Genomic DNA, 21,350 nt, shown 5'->3' with positions numbered 1-21,350 from the left:
CCCAGGTCTGCCACCTCCCCTCCTGTCTGCTGTAGTCCACTTTCCAATGTGGGAGGTCTCTGCGGCTCGTATCAGACGCTCCCTCCTCTCCTCTCCCAGGGCAGGGTGATTAAGTGGGGACGCGTGTGAAGAGTGCAGGTGGACCCAGGTGAGTTGTGCGGTGGTGATTGGCTCAAAGAAACACAAATAATAAGGCACGCGTGCAAACAATCAAAATAATACTAAGTGAATAACAAATTAAACAATAAAGTGAAAGATAATCAACACACAAAATAATGGCAATATAGAACCAAACAAAATACACAAGCCATATTGCATAAAGTGAAGTGAAATATAAATATAATAAGTAATGGTGATTAAGGAGCTAATTAACACCGTCCGTGACATTTACATTGGTTGGGTGTGTGGATACCAGTAATAATTTTTGTTTTATTGAAATACAAAATAATTCTATTTTTCCGAAGTGCTGAACTTTAATACAGTCTAGAAAGATTAATATTTTTTGTCTTGGGCTATATTATTATTACCATAGTTTTTCTATTGTATAAGTATCTTGGAGTAGGGGCATCTCACCTGTCCTGTCCTGTAAGATTTGGGAGGGTAGGAATAGTGTAGTTATTTTCTCTGTTTACTTGTTGTGTGCCCCATTACTGTTAGTTCAGGTAGCCACTGTGAATTTAAATCCTGAACCCTACTTTGCCAAATAAGGTCACAGCTTTACTTTGGTATGTAAAAAAAAAAAGAAATAAGAAAAAAAAGAAAACGCAGGATAGGCACATACCTCAAATTTGGCACATACCCCCTGTGGCCCCCCTAACTGGCACCGTGGACAAAACACTGTCAGCACCCCCCCCACCACTAACATCATGGACAATACACCCCCCCGATGATGGCCCCGCTACGATTACAACTGGCCCCAGCCATGCCCCCCGAGATGAAAGGGGCTAGAACCACCGCTGAATGGCTTGTTAGTGAGTTTGACTTAGGATCATGTTTTTAGTGGTTTAATATCTGCAATATGAATAGCCTACAATCATTACACATAAGTTTGATTTAAAATAACTAATTAAAGGTTAGATATACTGTATAACTTTGAATACTATTCTATACGGAGACATTATGTATTCTTACCATGGCAACTTCGATATTCTTGTTTCTATTAACTTTTGCATGTAAAGATTACATATTGTGGTTATGGGATACTTCGTTGCATTTTTTGGCATGTTGTTGTCTTCTTTCATGTGTGACTTTTAACTTCATACCCTATAGGATCCAATAACTTTAAACAGTATAACAATAATAATATTATAAGAGAAGAACAGCTAATGTATTGTTTACATGCAAAACCTTGGAAAAACATACTATAGTAAGCAAATGTAAACTATGAGGAAATATAATATTTGCACCCACAGTATAATGGACTGGGGGATAATCAGTATTTAAAAACTTTAAACTTTCAATATTTCCTTAAGTGACATTACGTGTACATCTAGATTGGTGATTGTTTCGTTACTCTGTAGTATTTCCTTCTTTGTGTCATCCTGCCGAGCTCATGAATTCTTGCCAAGGATGTTTTTCCTTGACTCCTTTATTCTCCGCAGTGAGGCTGACTGGGACGAAGTATGGCTGTGGAGATGGGGGTGTGGGGCCTGCACGGTCATGGTCTCGCAATACCAGCCCCAGTCCAAGAGGATACTGTATATTTTCTGTGACATCTTCCGAGGAACAGTGCCTTCATTGAAACTGTGGCGACATAGAAACTAAAGCAATCTTCTGTCCTGTCTCGAAGCAGTACAAGGAGAAGCTGACATGGGAGACGTCAAACAGCAGCTAGATTATTTATTATTATTTGTAAACCTAATAAACTGCCTGGCTTGAAATGTCTCTATGGTGACATAGTGAAAAAAGGTGTTACGAGTTGGACGCCATGGCGTAACAAACTGAAAAAAACAGTTTTCGGCTAGAGAACATTTGACAGTACCTGATATTATGGCAACTGCCCTGTTTTGGAAATTACAACATTTAATATCTTTGGTTTATATTTACAATAGGGCTATTTAGAAACATTAAGGCAGATTGCATGCTTCTCCTGAAACCTCCGAAGTTTGCTTACTAATTACAGACTATAAAACATTTTTCACGACTTCAAAATCAATCAACAACTTTCGTTCAACAAACACAATACATTTTATTTAGCTTCATTGAGAGATTGACTAAAGTTAATCAAAGTAAAAACATTTCTGTGTGAATCTCAATTGTCAGATATAAGAGTAAAGTGGGTTACAGATAATCATATCATTATGTTATCTTTCAAGTCGGAAGCACTGCCCAAGGGGGAGGGGTTTCTGCGCACTTCCGTAGGAACCCGATCGAAACATCACTCTATCAAAGCTGGCATTGGCACCTGCGCGCGTCACTCAGAACAGGTCCCTTCCCACTTCCTGTTCTATAAAATGTGACGTCAGCGGAGGTTCATCCTCTTTTGCCTCTTCGCTGGACTCAGGAATGTAAGCTCTCTGTGTTTGTAATAAACATTCAAACTGCGTATTTCATCTGGCTAGCTGGCTCACTTCATAGTGTTGTTCACCACCGTTTTTCACTACACATAGTCTCTGTCTGGTGTGTGTTTAGTTATTATTGATAGCTAATCCCAATTCTGCCCCTTTCGGTTTCAGTTTCGTTCACAAGAAGACCCTTTAAAAAATAATAGTCGTATTTATATAGTTCTATATATATTCCGACTGCTTGCTGTGTTGGTTGTTTGTCCACAGGGCTTTTTCCTCCACAGCAGGAGTGCTAGCAGCGGCAGTAAAATCCATGAAGGTCTTCCTGTCATGCGATATGTTTATATTGTATATTGTTCAGCTCGGCTACTCTGCTGATTAGCCAGCTATGTATTATATTGTATTTTTCTCATTGGGTCTGTGACCCGCTCCTATTGGATCAGGGGTCCACTGCCATGATATTGCACGGAGGCCGCACAAGTGCTTGATTGCCTACACCAGACATTGTGCAAGTAGATTACGGCCTCGCTCCTAGCTGCACTAGTAGAGCAGCCGGCCTTGTTCTTGTAAGTGGAGGGCATAAGAGTTAACCTCTGTAGCCCCGCTTTGTATATGCTGATAGCAGACAGCTCCCGGTAGAGCGTGACTATGGTCCTCGCTCCTGGACGGCTCAGGTGCGGCCCTACGGGATCCCTGAGGTAACTGTCTGGAGTTGTGTTGCCTAGGCACACTTGCGGTGCACCTCGTGGCAGGCTCCCTTATCAGCTCGCTGCCTCTGCCCCTGCGACAGCTTTGTTATACAGCAACCCCTCCCCCTTGGGCAGTGCTTCCGACTTGAAAGATAACGATAGGTTGCGTATGCAATACAGTACACACAAACCATTATTTGAATAGGCACACAAAGCGCCAACTAAGCATGAATGATAGTATAAATGAAAAACACTTGTGGCTTTTGCTTTTTCATGTACAGGGCATAGCAGTTTGCAATAAAGTTTATTCATACATGTAGTAAACACACATACACACAGGCATCCAAATGTGTAAAGTATGCTTCCAACAAGGCCGACTTCATCTCCGCCTTCGCCTCCCACCACTCTCTGGATTTCCTTGCTCTCACTGAGACATGGATTTCCCCGGAGAACTCATCCACCCCTGCTGCCTTATCCTCTGTGTTTGTCCTGTCCCACTCCCCCTGTCTTACTGGGTGGGGGGGGAATAGGGCTCCTGATCTCCCCTTCTCTGCTCTTCTCTGTGCCACCCCCTTCTCTCTCCTCTATCGCCTCCAACAGCTTTGAATTCCCTCTCACCTCTTTCTTCTAGTTCTCTACTGTCCTCCTGGTCCACTCACCACCTTCCTGGATGAACTCGACTTTCTTCTCTCCTCCCTCCCCTCGCTGTCCTCACCTACCATCCTCTCCAAACCCTCCCACTCTGCCGGATTTCTTCCTCTCTTTTACTCCTTTAACTTCTCTCTTCGTCTCCACCCACTCACAGTGCAGGTTGCCAGTTAGACCTCATCTTGTCTAGAGGCTGTTCCCCTTCGCAACTCTTCGTGACACCCCTGGACATCTCAGACTCAGAATCACCACCGAGACGGCTCTCCTGGCAGTCACTGACTCCCCCCGGTGTGCTCGGGCGGCCTCCCTCTCCTCAGTCCTCATCCTCCTTGATCTCTCTGCAGCATTTGACACTGTCGATCACTCCATCCTCCTCTCCTACCTTGCTGACCTCGGTATCTCTGGAACTGCTCTCACCTGGATCTCCTCCTACCTCAACGACTGGACCTACCAAGTGACATGGCAAGGTTCCTCATCCACCCCCCAACCTCTCCTCATAGACGTACCCCAAGGCTCCATCCTGGGCCCGCTCCTGTTCTCTCTCTACACTCGCTCCCTGGGCCCCCTCATCGCATCCCATGGTTTCTCCTACCACTTCTATGCAGATGATGCCCAGATCTTCCTGTCTTTTCCCTCTTCTTACCCTCTCATCCCTTCTCGCATCTCTTCCTGTTTGTCTGCTATCTCCGCCTGGATGCAGTCACACCACCTCAAGCTCAACCTCTCTAAATCGGATCTCCTCTTTTTCCCCCACTCTTCCTCACCTTCTGCTGATCTCCCCATCTCAATCCCCTTGGAATCCACCACACTTTCTCCTGCTTCTTCCGCTAAAAATCTAGGAGTCATCCTTGATCCTGCGCTCTCCTACACCCAGCACATCACCACACTGACAGGCACCTGCAGATTCTTCCTGAGCAACATACGCCGAATCCGTCCCTTCCGCACCAACTTCTTGACTCAGCTGCTCGTCCAGTCACTGGTCCTCTCCCGCCTGGACTACTGCAACTCCCTCCTGGCCGGCCTGCCTGCAACTACTACCCGCTGCTCCAGCTCATCCAGAACTCTGCGGCTCACCTGGTAATCTCTTTCCCTCGCACACACTACTCCACTGCTCCGCTCCCGCCACTGGCTCCCGATACCGACACAATATTATTATTATTTTTTTTATTTCTTGGCAGACGCCCTTATCCAGGGCGACTTACAAAATAAGTGCAATACAAAGTGCAAGAATACAGTTAAATACAAGGCATCAAACATTACAGATTCAAATTTACATTAAACAAAGCAATTCAAGATATAATACATTTTACAACTTCCAATTTATACAGTTAAGTGCAGTAAGTGCGGACATACATCCTGGAAAGTAAAGCTAAGTGCTGTCAAGATGTAAGGTACAGTCAAGGGTTACGGGAAAGGGAGCAAGGAGGAAAATCAATCAATAATCCAAGAAGCATGACAAAATGCTATGAAGTGCTATCTAACGGGGATTAAAGGGACTAATATTACAAGTACTGTCTGAAAAGATGTCTTGAGTTAGCGCCGGAAGGATATATTAGTTGTAATATTAGTCCCTTTACTCTCCTGTAAGGTAGCACTTCACAACATTTTACCATGCTTCTTGCCTTGTATTACTAATACTTGTATTATTGATTTCCCCCTTGCTCCCTTTCCCGTAGCCCTTGACTGGGACCTAACATCTTGACAGCACTTAGCTTTCACTTTCCAGGATGTATGACTTTACTTATTGTATTTACTTGTGTAAATTGGAAGTTGTAAAATGTATTATGTTTTGAATTGCCTTGTATAATGTAAATTTTAATTTGTAATGGTTGATGCCTTGTACTGAATTGTATTCTTGCACTTTGTATTGCGCTTCTATTTTGTAAGTCGCCCTGGATAAGGGCGTCTGCCAAGAAAAAAAAATAATACTAATAATGTGTATTCCGAACATACAGTGAGGGGAAAAAAGTATTTGATCCCCTGCTGATTTTGTACGTTTGCCCACTGACAAAAAAATGATCAGTCTATAATTTTAATGGTAGGTGTATTTTAACAGTGAGAGACAGAATAACAACAAAAAAATCCAGAAAAACGCATTTCAAAAAGTTATAAATTGATTTGCATGTTAATGAGGGAAATAAGTATTTGATCCCCTATCAATCAGCAAGATTTCTGGCTCCCAGGTGTCTTTAATACAGGTAATGAGCTGAGGTTAGGAGCACTCTCTTAAAGGGAGCACTCTCTTAAACGTACAAAATCAGCAGGGAATCAAATACTTTTTTCCCTCACTGTAACCCATTATCAATACAAATAAGGGGAATGTTTTTTTTTCTTTCTCTCAATGTTCTAACACTCCTCAAACAACAAAAATGCAGTAGAAGAAAAGACATTTGTGCTAGGAAAAAGAACAGAAAAAATTAGTCTACATCTCACCTTCTTTGTGGGTCTGGCCATAAGACTTCATCCACATCACATGCGATGTTGTCTTGAGCCAGGCAGCATGGAAAGTATCACTTGGAGTGCCATATCCAGGCCTGGCATGACCCCTGATCGAGGTCTCCACAAGCCTCCTCCATTGCCTGTAGAAGGGGTATGCGTTGGTGGGGCTGGCGATCATACACCTTCCAACGTCATACAGAGAAGAATTCTTCAATAGGATTCAAGAACGCAGATTATGGGGGCGATTGAGTGTGATGAAAAGTGGGTGACCTGTGAACCAATTGCGGACCACAGCAGCCCGGTGGAAACTAACATTGTCCCAGATGATAACGTACCTGGGCTGTTCTGGCACCCAGTCATTAGGGATTAGTCTGTTTGTGGAGGGTGTCCAGAAATGTGATGATGTGTGCAGTGTTGTATGGGCCAAGGATTGCATGATGGTGAAGGACCGCACACATTGTTACGTTGCCACCACATTGTCCTGGGATGTTGATGATTGCACGGTGTCCGATGATATTTCTGCCGTGGCCGCTTGTTTTTGCAAGGTTGAAACCTGCCTCGTCCACATATATTAGCTCACGATGCACTGAATCTGCTTCTAGCTCCATGACAAAACAATGTAGCACAGTATGAAAAGACAGGGATCAGTCAATATGATGTAGCACCATGCACTTCCAGATCCAGTACCAATGATAGGATAGTATATCTTACGTGCAGATATTCATATCTCAGTTGTTTTACACGGTCTGAGTTTTGTTCAAAAGGAACTCTGTATAGCTGCTTCATCCCAATTCTATTAAGTTTCAGTAGACGAGAGAGTGCAGAGAGACTCACTCTGTTGATGTTGTGGAATGTGTGTTATCTGCCATTATGTGGTCCTGCAGTTCTCTGAGTGTGATGCAGTTATTTTATATTTACAATGTGCGTCTCCTGCTCTAGGGTGAACAGTCGACCAGATACTGGTTTTCTTGCAGTCCTCTAAAAACATTTGAATGGTTTTATAGTTTTTCCCAATTGCATACACACTATTATACCACAATACTCCTAAACTGTTAACACAATGCCCATAATAAAAAGTCACATCTGCTAAACACACAGAGGGGAAAATTCTGGCCTAAAAACTATATACACAGCCCTCAAAATCAAAGAATTGGGTCAGAATCACACACACATACATCATATCTGTTTCTCACACTGAGCATTAAGAATACACTGTGTTTAGAAAAATAAAACTCTCTCCTCAAAATGGAAGATTCATGTAGGAAAACAAAAAGAATCCATCAACACAGACAGTAAAGAACTTTATATTATACAATGTTTGATCCTGGCCAGGCGTGGCACAGTGGTGTGTTGCCTTACAGCTCTAGGGGTCCCAGGTTCAAGACCCAGCTTGGGTTGCCTGTCTGTATGGAGTTTGCATGTTTTCCCCGGGTACATGTGGGTTTCCTCCCACCGTCCAACGACATGTGGGTTAGCTTAATTGGCCATACTAAATTGCCCTGTATGTGTGTGTTGCCCAGTGCTGGCCTGGCATCCTGCCCTGGGTGTGTTCCTGCCTTGCACCCTATGTGTGCTAGGATCAGCTCCAGCTTCCCTGCGACCCTAAGTGGTTTTGAAAATGGATGGATGCATGGATGATCCTGCCTACCCAAAAATTATCAATGTATTTATATATAACAAGCATAAAAATGCAATGACTGATAGCAGCCCACATGGTTATGTTTCCACCCCTTTGGCCAGGGACCTGCTCGCTGGCCAATGATGTTCCTTCCCCAGCACTGCCTCTTGAATCCTACCTCGTCCACATAGATGAACTCAATGTGGTCATCGCTGGCATCAAGCTTGAGTATTCTCTGACCATGTAGGAACAGTGATTAGAACATGGTGCATTACTGCACTTCCTGGACCTCTGTCTCTTCCAAGTGCACAATAGTACTGGAAACAGTTTCATACTCACTTGCATGTAAAAGTAGCACATCTCTTTCACACGATCAGAGTTCCTCTCAAATGGTACACGATATATTTGCTTCATGCTCATCCTGTGCCTTCTCAGCAAACGATCAATAGTGGATATTGAAACATGGTCTATGTTCTGAAACATCCCATTGTCCTCTATTATACACGTTTGGATTTCTCTGAGTCTAATCGCATTTTTTGCCAACACCATGTTGACTATTTCAGCCTCGTTTCTCCCACCAGCAGCTGGTCTTCTCAGCCCTGTATGCAAACAATACAATGTGATGTACAGACTTGCAGTACTCTTGTTGATATATGAAATCCAAATATTGTGCATGGTAAATTTATACCCACTCACCGGTTCGTAGTCCTGAATGTCCTGATGATTCCAGCCACAGTAAAGAGGCTCAAATTGGGCTGCACTCACTGCCCAGCTTTTCGCATACTCATCCCATGGTTGATTACACTATCAACCAGTGTGGCTCTTATTTCATTCAATATATTCCGTCGCCTTCATCGTCCTCTGTGTCTTCCCCTCCCTCTTCCCCTTTCTGCTCTTTGTGGCTCCATTTTTCTTGTACAATCATGAGTCCTCGTGTGACCTTTTTATATACTTGAGAGAACGAGGACAACTGAGTGAACAATTTGGTTAATTGGGTTTGCACAGGGTGGTGCGGTGGTTAGTGCTGCTACCTCACAACTCCATGGGTCATGGGATCTAGTCTGTTTGGAGTTTACATGTTCTCCCCGTGTCCGTGTGGGTTTTCTCCAGGCTCTGCAGTTTCCTCCCACTGTCCAAAGACATGCAGTTTAGGTTATGTTAAATTGCTGTGTATATGTTGCCCAGCGATGGCCTGGCATCCTGTCCTGGTTGTATTCCTGCCTTGTGCCCTATCACTGCCGGGATCGGCTCTGGCTGCCCCGCGACCCTCACAGGAATTGTGTGTTTTGAAAATGGATGGATGGGTTTGCAGACGTGAAGTGTGTTGTAGTACATTAGCACTTTGAGTTTTGTCTGATGACTCATGTATTGCACAAAAGGTACAGGTGTTTTCTCAATGACAATTGTGCCAACACATTGAGAGTTGCGAGTAATGTTTTGCAACATGAGTGAACTGGACTCACCAATTGAGTTGAAGCAAGGTGAAGGTGTGCATAGTCCTGCAGAAGTGGTTCTGGGATGTTAGCTTGAACCTCGGATCACTCTGTGCATGCTTTCGGTCACAGTGTATAAACGACTGAGAAACTGTAGTGAGAGATCCTTCTCATTATGAAAGTACAGTACATATTACTGTACCAGTAAGACTACAGCACTTACCGGTTTCCATCTCAAAATATCCCAATTATACCTGCAACAGTATAACAGCTCATATTTGATTGAACCCATTGCTCACTTGTTAAATACATTGCCTAAAAGTGTTAATTATTTCAGAGATAGTACTTCAAGAATCACTGTTAGTGTTTAAGCATTCAGAAAAACCTGAAAATTGTCACGAGTGGCAGTGAACAGTGGGTCCAGGGGTGTCGCAAATGGGAAACCCCACCATGCTCTCCCTGGCTTCACCATCAGGATTTATTTTGCCTGGGGCCCCCACATACCCTAGAATCACCTCTGACTGGGTCGCATGAAGTCTCGCTATGCCATCCCAACTGAGTTACACTCACTTATTTCCCCCTGCAGGTAAGGTCCCAGGACAGACGCCACCAGTAAATAAGAAAGGTCTTATTCTAGTCCATTAAATAAAATTCACCATGTACAATACAACAGGGGCAACTAGCAGGGCACCGTTCCCTCGATGTTTTTTTTACAATTAAAATTGCCTTTAATCACCTGGGCAAAAATAAAAATACAGAAACCTATACAAAAGCTGAAAATATAATAAACTATACTAAATTCCCAAATAAAACTAAGCCCAGACAATACCCCCTATATTCACAATCAAAAAACGTATGTATGAAACGATGGAGAATGGCGAGAGAATGGTCTCAATTACACAGTCCCAACCCGGCTCGGCCTCCGGTTCCGTCCCAGGCTAGAGATCCTCACAAACGAGCAGCTCGTCCGCACAAGCAGCCCCAATCCAGGACAAAGAGCAGTCTCAGGAGGAGGACACGCTCGCTCACTGGCAAGTGCTGCGATCACAAGCTCACAGGGATATTGAGTGCGTCCCTCTCACCCGTCCGCTATGTGCTTCTCCCTCCGGCTGCTGGTCCGGAGCCCCAAAGTGCCGTCTATCGCCGAGAAGCTGGAAACCGCAGAACCAAGAAGGCAAGTCCAGGAATACAGTCTTGTAGAAGCCAAGTCAATGTCTCTGGCCAGTAATAGTTCCTTAGATCCTCTTGTCGCTGTCGAGTCACTGCGTCCAGCGGCTAATGTTTCTCCAGGCAGCTCCCGATCTGCAGGGACCCGCTCCGACCCTGCGAGGAGTTAGTGCCTACCGGCTGGCACCCTCACAGCCGATATCCTCTCCTCTGTAACCCGTCCCGCAGTCACTGTCCCTGCTGGTGCTCCGCCGTGCCCCTTTGTTCTGGCAGGGCAGCCTTTATCTCCAGCTGAGTGTCCACAGGTGTAGTGGCCGTGAGGGAAGGCGGCCGCTGCTCAGTGATACAGGTGCGCCGCATCGGGGATCAAAGCTTCTGCCTGTTCAATAATAGTGAATATCAATAAAAGTCAATCAATCAGTGAATACAATCAATGAAAACAAACAATTTGAGAACATGACTCAATCAGTGAATAATTAAAATTAAATCAAATAAACAATAATAACAGTATAAGTGCAATAAAGAATCACATGGAGCCTTGGTACAGTCTGTGATTAATGCAACACTGTGGAGTAGTGCTTAGGGCTCTGGACTCATATTGTGGGTTTTGGGTTCAAATCCCAGGTGGGGCAGTGCTGTTGTACCCTTGAGCAAGGTACTTCACTTAGATTGCTCCAGTAAAATACCCAGTTGTATAGACCAACTCTGCCTCCTCCAGAACCGCTCCTTCTCATCCCTGGCACCTAAATGGTGGAACGACCTGCCCACCGAAGTCAAAACAGCAGAGTCCTTGACCTCATTCCGGCACTTACTCAAGACGCATCTCTTCCGACAGCACTTGTAATATTAGTCCTCTATCCCTGCTAGATAGCACTTCACAGTTTTATTATGCTTCTCGCGTTCTTGATTGTTTTACTCCTTGCTCCCTTTCCCGTAGCCCTTGACTGTGACCCTACATCTTGACAGCACTTAGCTTTCACTGTCAAGGATGTAGGAAGTCACTTACTGTACTTGTGTAAATTGTAAATTGAAATTTGTAAAATGTATTATTTTGAATTGCTGTTTTAGCTAAATTTAATTTGTAATGATTGATTGCCTTGTAGGAGGAGTAGAATTAGACACACGGAAAGGAACATAGAAACTCGCTGCCTAAATCCCACTGCTATTTATAAAATCACTATCCTCTTGCCAAATGCTAGCTTTATCAAAAGAAGGATCTGCAGATGAATTATTAAATAATTTCAACAATACACTAAGCACTGCTTTAGTAGCCCCATTAAGGACACGACAAATAAAAACCAACAAAACACTCACCGTGGTTCGACGAACAACCCGCGTTTTCTTTTTAATACAATAGCGACACTTACTAACCAGAAGGTAAAGCCTTCAGAGGTCATCCCCCCCAATTTCACCTGTAGTGACTTCGTGGATCATTTCAATAGCAAAGTTAACAGCATTAGAAAACAGATAGAACAGGAAACATACACAGATTTTATAGCTGACACATGCAGTCCTTCACAGCCCCTGCCTACCTTGGACTCGTTTAACGTAGTAAATCACCAGGAATTGGTCTCCTTAATTACTAAAATGAAAACAACAACCTGCGCACTAGACCCTATACGCACTAAACTGCTAAAACAATCTCTGCCATGAATTATTCACAGAATACACAATATTATCAATGTCTCTTTATTCTCAGGATCTGTTCCTGAATCATTTAAAATAGCTGTAATTAAACCACTTCTTAAGAAACCCAGTGTCGACCCTAACCAACTTAAACACTATCGACCTATCTCAAACCTTCCCTTCCTTTCTAAGGTTCTAGAGAAAGTAGTTGCAAACCAACTGCAAGCTTTTTTAACCGATAATCACCTTTATGAAGAATTTCAATCAGGCTTCCGTTCCGGCCTGAGTACAGAAACGGCCCTGTTAAAAGTATTGAATGACGTGTTTCAGTCCTCCAATGTAGGGCACACCAGTGTTATTATTTTATTAGACTTAAGTGCGGCTTTTGACACAATCGACCACAAAATCTTGATACACCGCTTAGAAAACCGTATTGGCCTATCTCGCAATGTGCTTTCATGGTTTAAATCATATCTGTCAAACAGACTCCAATATGCACAGATTAACGAGAACCACTCAAATTTAACTGAGGTTAAGTACGGAGTCCCACAGGGCTCAGTCCTCGGACCTGTACTTTTTTCATTGTACATGCTCCCTTTAGGTGATATCATTCGACGACATAATATTAACTTTCACAGTTACGCAGACGACACACAATTATATCTGTCAGTAAATCCTAACAACACCATAGACCTAGAAAAATGAATCTGCTGTCTGTCTGAGATTAAAACATGGATGACAAAAAAAATTCTTATGCTTAATTCTGACAAAACAGAAGTCATAATTTTAGGAGACAAAAATCGAACTGTTCATCATTCACTAACAAAACTGAGTAATGATAACTTTAATTTCTCCCCTAAGGGGATGGCATGAAACCTGGGTGTCATCTGTGATCATAATCTATCTTTTGAATCACACATTCAGAATGTGTCGAGATCTTCCTTCCTCCAGCTTAGAAACATTGCTAGACTAAGACAATTCCTCTCGTTACAGGACACTGAGAAATTGATACACGCATTTGTTACATCTAGATTGGACTACTGTAATGCCATTCTGTCAGGCAGCACAAACAGAGCTATTTGTGCACTTCAGTCCAAAATGCTGCTGCAAGAATCCTAACAAAAACATAAAAACATGAACACATCACTCCAGTATTGGCTTCTCTTCACTGGCTGCCCGTGCACTACAGGATAGACTTTAAAGTGCTCTTATTAACATGTAAAGCACTAAAGGGACTGGCACCTCCCTACCTGTCTGATGAGGCACAACCCATCCCAGAAGCACCTCACAATGGAGGGTCAACGGGGCATCCACACCCAAGGTTTGATGAGCCATCGCAACCCAAAGCCTGTTGATGGTCCAAACCCTCCACCCCCGATGGCCAGCGAGAGGCCTCCTCCACAGGGAAGACCACAGCCAGCAGCACCGATAAAGAACTTTCTGATCTCCTTGCTGCTGTAATAAGTATACTGCCTGGAGGGGAGGCAACCATTAGGCCTAGGCCCTAGGCCGTGGACCCCCAGAGATTCATTTTCTCCTACATGCCATTCTTAGGAGTTTTCTTGTTTTTCTCTCCTCCGTTCCTAAATGCTTTATTTACTTAAATGTTCACTCACTTTATTCTAGATCATGTAAAATGTTTACAGGTCTATATTTGATTTTATTGTATTTATGTTTTTTATTTTGCTGTACGTTTGTTGTATGTTTACCAGTCTGTAAAGCACTCTGTGGCTACCCTGCGAAGGGCGCTATACAAATAAAAATTGATTGATTGATTGATTGATTGATTGTACTTCACTGTATTTTTGCAGTTATGTTGTAAGTCGCCCTGGATAAGGGCGTCTGCCAAGAAATAAAAATATTAATAATAATAATAATAATAATAAATGGGTACAAATGTAAGTCGCCCTGGATAAGAGCGTCTGCTAAATGACAAATAATGTAATGTAAACTCTGCCACCTACTGTTTGACATGTTAAATAGATAAATTCTGTGATCAAATTGCATTTCAACGATACAAACCAAGACCAGTTAGGGGAATTAAGAATTAAATATTTGAGACCCAAAGAAAGTAGAGATTAACTTTAAAGCTTTCCTTTTATACAAGTTAAAATGGTATTTCCACAACACAGTCCTTAATTCCTGTCATTTCTTTGGGGATTGTGTGCTGGAAATAAATCACATTGACCATTTATAATGTGCTCTTTTTAGGGGTTTTAACAACTGATACAGAAAACATTGTCAATAATGTATAATATCCTTACAAAAATGAATTATCTATAGCTGTACTTTAAGATTTACTTGCTTATTTATTTGGTGATCCTATTTTTGAACCCAGAAACATTGTGGAAATATCTCAGGTTCATGTTTAACTTACAGTTTCTCTGCTGTTCCTATGGATGTTTTACACCATCCCCCTTAAAGTATTCTTTATTTATTAATATGCTGTAAATGCATTGTTTGCTAGGGCTGTTAAGAGGGACATGAAGTCTTTGAAAATTGATATGTTTCACTGACTATTCAAAATGTATCAACACTATTTTCCTGGAAATTACACAAAATTAAAGGTGAAAAATGCACGTTACTGAGACTAATGTGTTAATATATTTCTATATTGGATAATAATAATCATAGTAATGCAGTAAACTAGGTATTTTGAATAGATGAGTAATGCATTACATGCATTTGCTGGCAGTTTGTAATAGCAGGACTTTCTTTATGTTTGTACACTTATGTCCTCATTACTGGCATATTCCACTGAGGAGCTGTTTCCAATTGTCAACGGTGACTGTTGGGGTAAAATTGCCTCCTATGTATTGTATATACCCACTGTATAACTGTTAGAAAATATAGGAAACTTTCCAGTAAGTTACTAGTTAGGAACTGTGAGTTATTCATAACTTTACTTATTATCTATGTCTTATGCACACTGCTGAAATAGCTTGCAGAACTGCTTGTAATCCAAGCAGCTGTGGCAGACACAAAACATGTTGTTCGTACAGTATGTGCTACATTTTCCCCTTCCCGAAACACAAATATATTATGGGTTACACACATCCTCGGACAATAACATTCCCACGAGGCATGACATGTGCACCTGCTTGTGGGAACACTGCAAAATCAGTACTATTATGGTGTGTAACTACATATCGGGACTGCCCCGTAACTATCACTGAAGATGTTTGTTAGACTGTATAAAGGCTGTGTGAAACTTTCAATAAACTGAAGATAAACGAACAGACTACTTCTGTGTCTGTGCATTTTTCTTCCCGAGCGCTCGTCTCCTGCTGAAAAGTCTCCCCTGTAGCTGAAATGCTGACTGACCTGACTGCCCGATTCACTGGGATCCGAAGGGCTGCTTCAACTGAAGCGTTGTACCTTAACAGTGACCTTGACAGATTTCCCTTCAAATAACCGAGATGTTTGATAGAGTCAGAGGGACATTAGTTATAGAATCAATAGCAAACTGTGATCACAATATGGTCATCTTTGAGGCATTCTTTCTAGAAACAAGGCCCAAGTCTAAAGCAATGGTCTACAATTTTGGCGACACTTGGAAGAGGTAGACTGGAGCACACTGGATCAGATTCAGTTGAAAATGGATGGGTATATTTAAGAATATACTACTTGAGGCTCAGGAGAAATTTATACCAAAACTTAGCAAATTGAGGACCAAAAAACATTGGCCAAAATGGTTTAATGGAAGTATGCAAAAAAATTTGAAGAGAGAGAAAATGTGGTATAGCGCATACAAAAGGGATAGAGACTAAACAAAATACAAAGAATATGTTGAACTGCAAATAGATCTTAAGAAAGGGATCAGGAAAGCAAAGAGGGAAATAGAAAGAAACATAGCTCTATAACTAATGCAAAGAGCTTTTTTCAATACTACAACAGCAAGAGGTCAATAAAGGATGAAGTGAAACAGATAGAGGGCAAAAATTGAAGTATTTTGGAAAATGAACAAGATATGGTAAATGTTCTAAATGAGTATTTTAGAGGTTTTTACAAAAGAAAAAACAGATAACATGCCACAGGATAATAACCAGTCCAGTCAAACCCTAAGAGAGATCAGGAAAAATGAGGTGGAGGTACTACAGGGACTAGCAGAATTAAAAACAAACAAATCACCTAGGCCAGATGGTATATTTCCAACAGTACTTAAAGAAATGTGGGAAATTATTTACAGGCCGCTAACTCAAATATTCCAAAAGACACTTAGAACAGGGGATGTGCCAACTGACTGGAAGATAGCAAATGTCATACCAATCCACAAGAAAGGGGACAAAACTGAGCCAGGAAATTACAGACCAATCAGTCTCACCTGCATTACTTGTAAAATGTTGGAAAAAATGATTAGACAGAAATAGAGGAGCATTTTAATGAAAACCATATTCTTGGAGATAGTCAACATGGGTTTAGACGAGGCAGATCATGTCTTACAAATGTATTAGAGTTTTTTGAACATGCAACTGCAGCTGTAGATCATGTGAAAACACATGATATGATATACGTACATTTTCAAAAAGCTTCTGATAAGGTTCCACACCAAAGACTGATCCTCAAATTGGAAGCTGTAGGCATTCAGGGTAATGTAAGTAGTAGATTATGAACTGGTTGATGTAGAGGAAACAGAGGGTGTCGATTAGAGGAGTTGCTTCTATCTGGAGTGAGGTTGTTAGTGGAGATCCACAGGGATCAGTGTTAGGGCCATTGCTTTTAAATCAAGGGCAGTGATGTTCAGACTGTACGATGCACTAGTTAGAGCTGATGTCCTACTGAGATGTCCTACTGAGAGACTGAGGAACTGAACCTTTTCACCCTGGAACAGAGGAGACTACATGGGGACTTGATTCAAGTCTTCAAAATCATGAAAGGCATCGACCACATCAAACCAGAGGAGCTTTTCCAGATCAGCAGAGACACAAAAAGAAATTGGGCTTCAAAGCATTCAAGACGGAAAACAGGAGACACTTCTTCACACATAGAGTTGTCACAATCTGGAACAAACTCCCCAGTAGGGTTTCCAAAATCGGGGGAAAATTCCAGGCCAGGGTTTTTGGAGTTTAAATTTCATAAACCCTGGGTCCCCGGGGCATCTGTGATTGAAGCCAGATTATCTCATAGGCATATAAATTGAATAAATAATCAAAATGGAAACAAAATTAAATAAATAAAAAACACACTGTTAGACACATCAAACGTATGCTTGAACTCCTCGGATCTTAGTTTTCCCCCTTATTTTAATCATTAAACTACAACCTGGCCATATCATCAATGTTATTCTAAATAAGTAAAATAATACATGTCATTTTTGTGTCTGTATTTTATGTGAAGCTAAAATTAAACACGAACTCAGTTCATTCACAGAGTTATTATGTATTGATCATTTGTATGAACTGAAGTGACCTTGTAGAGCCCCCAGCTGTTTGCAATACGTTGTTTGCATACTTTTTGCATTTGTAGGAAGTAGAACCAAACCGAGCTTGGATCAGAACATTTTTTTTGAACTCCTCGTATTTTGCAACAGTGCTCAATTATATTGTAGGTTACGGAATGAACATCAATCTTCTCACCGAATGAAAAAACACAAGAGCTCACTGAGGCTCTGTGCACGCAAGTATGATTTTTGTTGGTTTGTTTCTCAGCCCCGGTTTTATACCCATGCCAAACCCGGGCTTGTGAGATTGACAAATCGTCCGGGTTGCCCGGGTTTTCGGTACCACGGGTCCCCGGGCTGGAAACACTACTCCCCAGTGATGTGGTTGAAGCTGAAAATTTGGGAACAATTAAAATCAGACTGGATAGGATCCTTGGATCACTTAGTTATTAATGGACACCAAACGAGCACGATGTGGCAAATGACCTCCTCTCGTTTGTAAACTTTCTTATGTTGTTATGTTAAATATTTGAAAAAGATTTGGAAATGCTTGTGCTCTGTGCAACGGAAATGATAACAGTGCTACTCTTGGGACAAGAAAAGGTTCACATATATGTCGCTTATGCTCACAATGTATTTAATTTACCAGCAATTCAATGAATTGTGCACTGTGCGGTAGATATACCAGATCACAGAGTGTGGAGGGGGTGATGTGGGGAAGTGTGGGCCCCTGCTTTGGACCCTGGGGCCCTGCAGAGGTCTGCGGCCCGGTGTGGGTGCCTAGGCTGGTGTTGGTGCCTGCTGACCACTGTCCACCCTTGACCAGGAGACGGCGCTACAATCAGGCCCTATTTAATGCATGGGATTACCGGCGCAGTTCTGTCCTATCAGAGTTGGTTTCTCTGCTTGAAGGTGGGACTAAGCAGACTGACAATCCAGAGAGCCTTTCACGGGTTCAATTACTGTAAAGACAAAGCGGGGGAAAGTAATAGCGAAGTTTGGAAACAGGACGGACATCAGCTCTCATCTCAAGAACCCCGATCCTGTGCTGTTGCTTCAGAGGAAACACTGCGCTGATCTAAGAGGATTTCACAGACGCAATGTCTCATTTCAAGGGATATATCAAAACTGCAAGCGCCTTGCTTCAGTCACTGCGTGAAAGAAGCTGCAATCTGTGGCCCGAAGGTGGACATTGCATTGCGCATATATGTCACTTTCCCAGTTGCGTGGCTGTGCAGGTCGCTCTGTGTGTAACCCGGCCTGTGCAGAACAGGGCGCCTCTACAGTGGGGCTGACAGACTGAGCGCTCACTCTGAAGCCCTTAAAGCACCACCTGGGTTTTGGTGACATCATCAAAGACTTGGCTTCCTGAAAATCCAGAGGAAAACACATGTAAGGTAGGCCCTCTCTCTAGACTTACAGCCTTGTATTGATGAATAGGGTTGTTCCGCTCATTTTACAGGAGGGGGTGCCAGCCTACTAGCTCTGCTGTTGATCGGGAGTTACAGGCCACTCGTGTGTGTTGTGGACTTGGACTGAGGGACACTTGTGCTGCTCGTTGCTTGTTGTGTTGGCGCTGATGTGATAAGCCATGCAGATCAAATGTTGATCCTTAATGATCAGTAGTGCGACTCTTCACCAGCAAAAGACAGCATCCAGGGAAAGCCACGCTGCCCGCCTCTCAGACTCGGGTCGGGTTGTAAAAGTGCGCAGTGTGAGCCTGGCTGAGGGACTGATTCTTTTGTGGGGCGATGCGAACCGATTGAGTGACTCGATTCAGTGTGTTTGGACACAAATGGAAATTGGGCTTCAAGCCATTCAAGACAGAAAACAGGAGACACTTGTTCACACAGAGAGTTATTACAATCTGGAACAGACTCCCCAGCGATGTGGTTGAAGCCACAATTTGGGAACATTCAGAAATAGACTGGATGTGATCCTTGGATCATTTAGTTATTAATGGACACCAAACGAGCTGATGGGTCGAGTGGCCTCTCGTTTCTGAACTGTATTATGTTGTTCTGATATGTGTTGGGTATGACGTCAGTTGTTGTCAGTTGCATACGTAACAGTTGCTGGAATTCGATTCTGTTTGCTCTGTGGATATTGCCTAATTAGAGCTGATAGTGTGTTTGGAGACGGAGTCGTACGGTTGATTGATTTTACCTCTGAGTAATTTCAGTGTTCCCGAGAGCCTTTTGGTTGTATTGAATTCAAAAGCATGGCAGCGATTGCAAACTTCAAGTTTTGTCTTGAAGACTCCGCAAGATTCAGGTAGGCCGTTTCATTAATCTATCTTTTTCTTTTCATTGCAGCAGGGTATGTATAGCCTACATTTTTTTAAATGACATATTGTGAATAATAATGTTCTTCACCAGTACAAGATCGTGTGAATTGCTCCTAAGCATAGGTGTGTAGCTACAAATTGAACCATTATTCTCGTTTATTGATTACTGTATGAGAGGATGTGAATATGGTGAACTGGATATGGTATAAATACAAAATAAACCTGGGTCATTTCAACGCCGAATGGTAGGGATTTTGAGCCGACGTCTAAAATGTATTGCTTTCATTATTTCGTAATCCTCGGCACAACCAAGACTCCTGTGGAAATGTTGTTGCTTTCAAATTATGTTGCAGGTGTAATTATGTCCCTGATGAGAAGGAGAAAAATGAGCGTCAGTTCCTGCTGGACTTAGAGTTCATCTGTGACAGGCTGCAGAAACTCCGCATTAGCGATGTGGTCCTGGCTAAGGTATGCAGCCCCCTGCTTGTCTAGGAGACCCTAGAGTTTTATTTTCATGTTTTTATATATAAATCCTTCTGATTGAGATGGTTACCTGCATTGTTCTGATGGATCTGTTTAATGCTGATCTTGGACATTTGTCTCATTTGTACTTTTTGTCAACTGCTGTCTAATTGCGATTGTTATTTAGATGACTGTATGTGTGTTACCTGCCTACAATTAAGAAGGCTCCCACAGTGGGTGATGACCCCGAGGTCATTAAGACCCAGGTATGTAGGAGCAGAGGACACGGTTCATGTTTGGGGGGGTGGGAATAATAATTTGCTAGTCTAGTAAAGGGGATTGTGGGTAAAATTGGAGCCCCACTGATGATCTATTTGTAGTGCATTGGTGTCTGGGCCACTGACCTCTACTGATGGAGAAGATGAACTGAGGGGCTGAGTACGCTCACATGCACCCACCTCTCCAGAACAAATAAAAACACGGACTTGGCCGAGGTTTGCAGAACTAACTCTTTTTCCTTCCTTCCCTCCTCCCCCCTTTCCCCTTCAACAGGAGCTCTTCCGCAGGGTGAGTGGTATTCTGAACAAGCTGACCCCACAGATGTTCCAGCCGTGGATGCGTCAAGTGAACGAGCTGACCATCGACACGGAGCAGCGACTCCAGGGTGTCATGGAGCTCATCTTCGAGAAGGCCGTCTCCGAACCCAACTTCTCCGCCTCATACGCCAATATGTGCCAGTGCCTTCTGAGGGTGAGAGAAGGAGGGTGACGGGGAGAGTGAAGTGAAAGAGGGAGGGAGGGAATGGTAGAGGATTGTGAAGATGCTATTTGTGTAAATTTGAACTTGTAAAATGTATTACGACTTGAACTGCTCTGTATTATTGCACTTTGTATTGCTCTTATATTGGACAAGGACATCTGCTAGGAAATAATAATAATAATAATAATAATAATAATAATAATAATAATAATAATAATAATAATAATAATAATAATAATACATGGATCAGATTTGTTTAGCTCTGGAATTGTAATTTGTGGGAGTTCAGTTTTGAATGGACTAGCAGATGCCTGTCTTGTGATGCGCATATCAAGAGT

General features: G+C 42.6%; 1 non-coding gene across 1 annotated transcript; it reads left to right on the top strand.

The window, feature by feature from the left end:
- Positions 1-20,610: 20,610 nt before the first annotated feature.
- Positions 20,611-20,687, top strand: LOC136730414 (small nucleolar RNA SNORD66). The gene has a single exon (XR_010809295.1). It is a non-coding gene; the product is annotated as a small nucleolar RNA SNORD66 (small nucleolar RNA).
- Positions 20,688-21,350: the final 663 nt, after the last annotated feature.

Source organism: Amia ocellicauda, unplaced genomic scaffold (genome assembly GCF_036373705.1).
Source record: "Amia ocellicauda isolate fAmiCal2 unplaced genomic scaffold, fAmiCal2.hap1 HAP1_SCAFFOLD_317, whole genome shotgun sequence".
Lineage (NCBI taxonomy): Eukaryota > Metazoa > Chordata > Actinopteri > Amiiformes > Amiidae > Amia > Amia ocellicauda.
The sequence above is the reverse complement of the archived record's forward strand: the minus strand, read 5'-3'. Positions and strand labels throughout refer to the sequence as shown.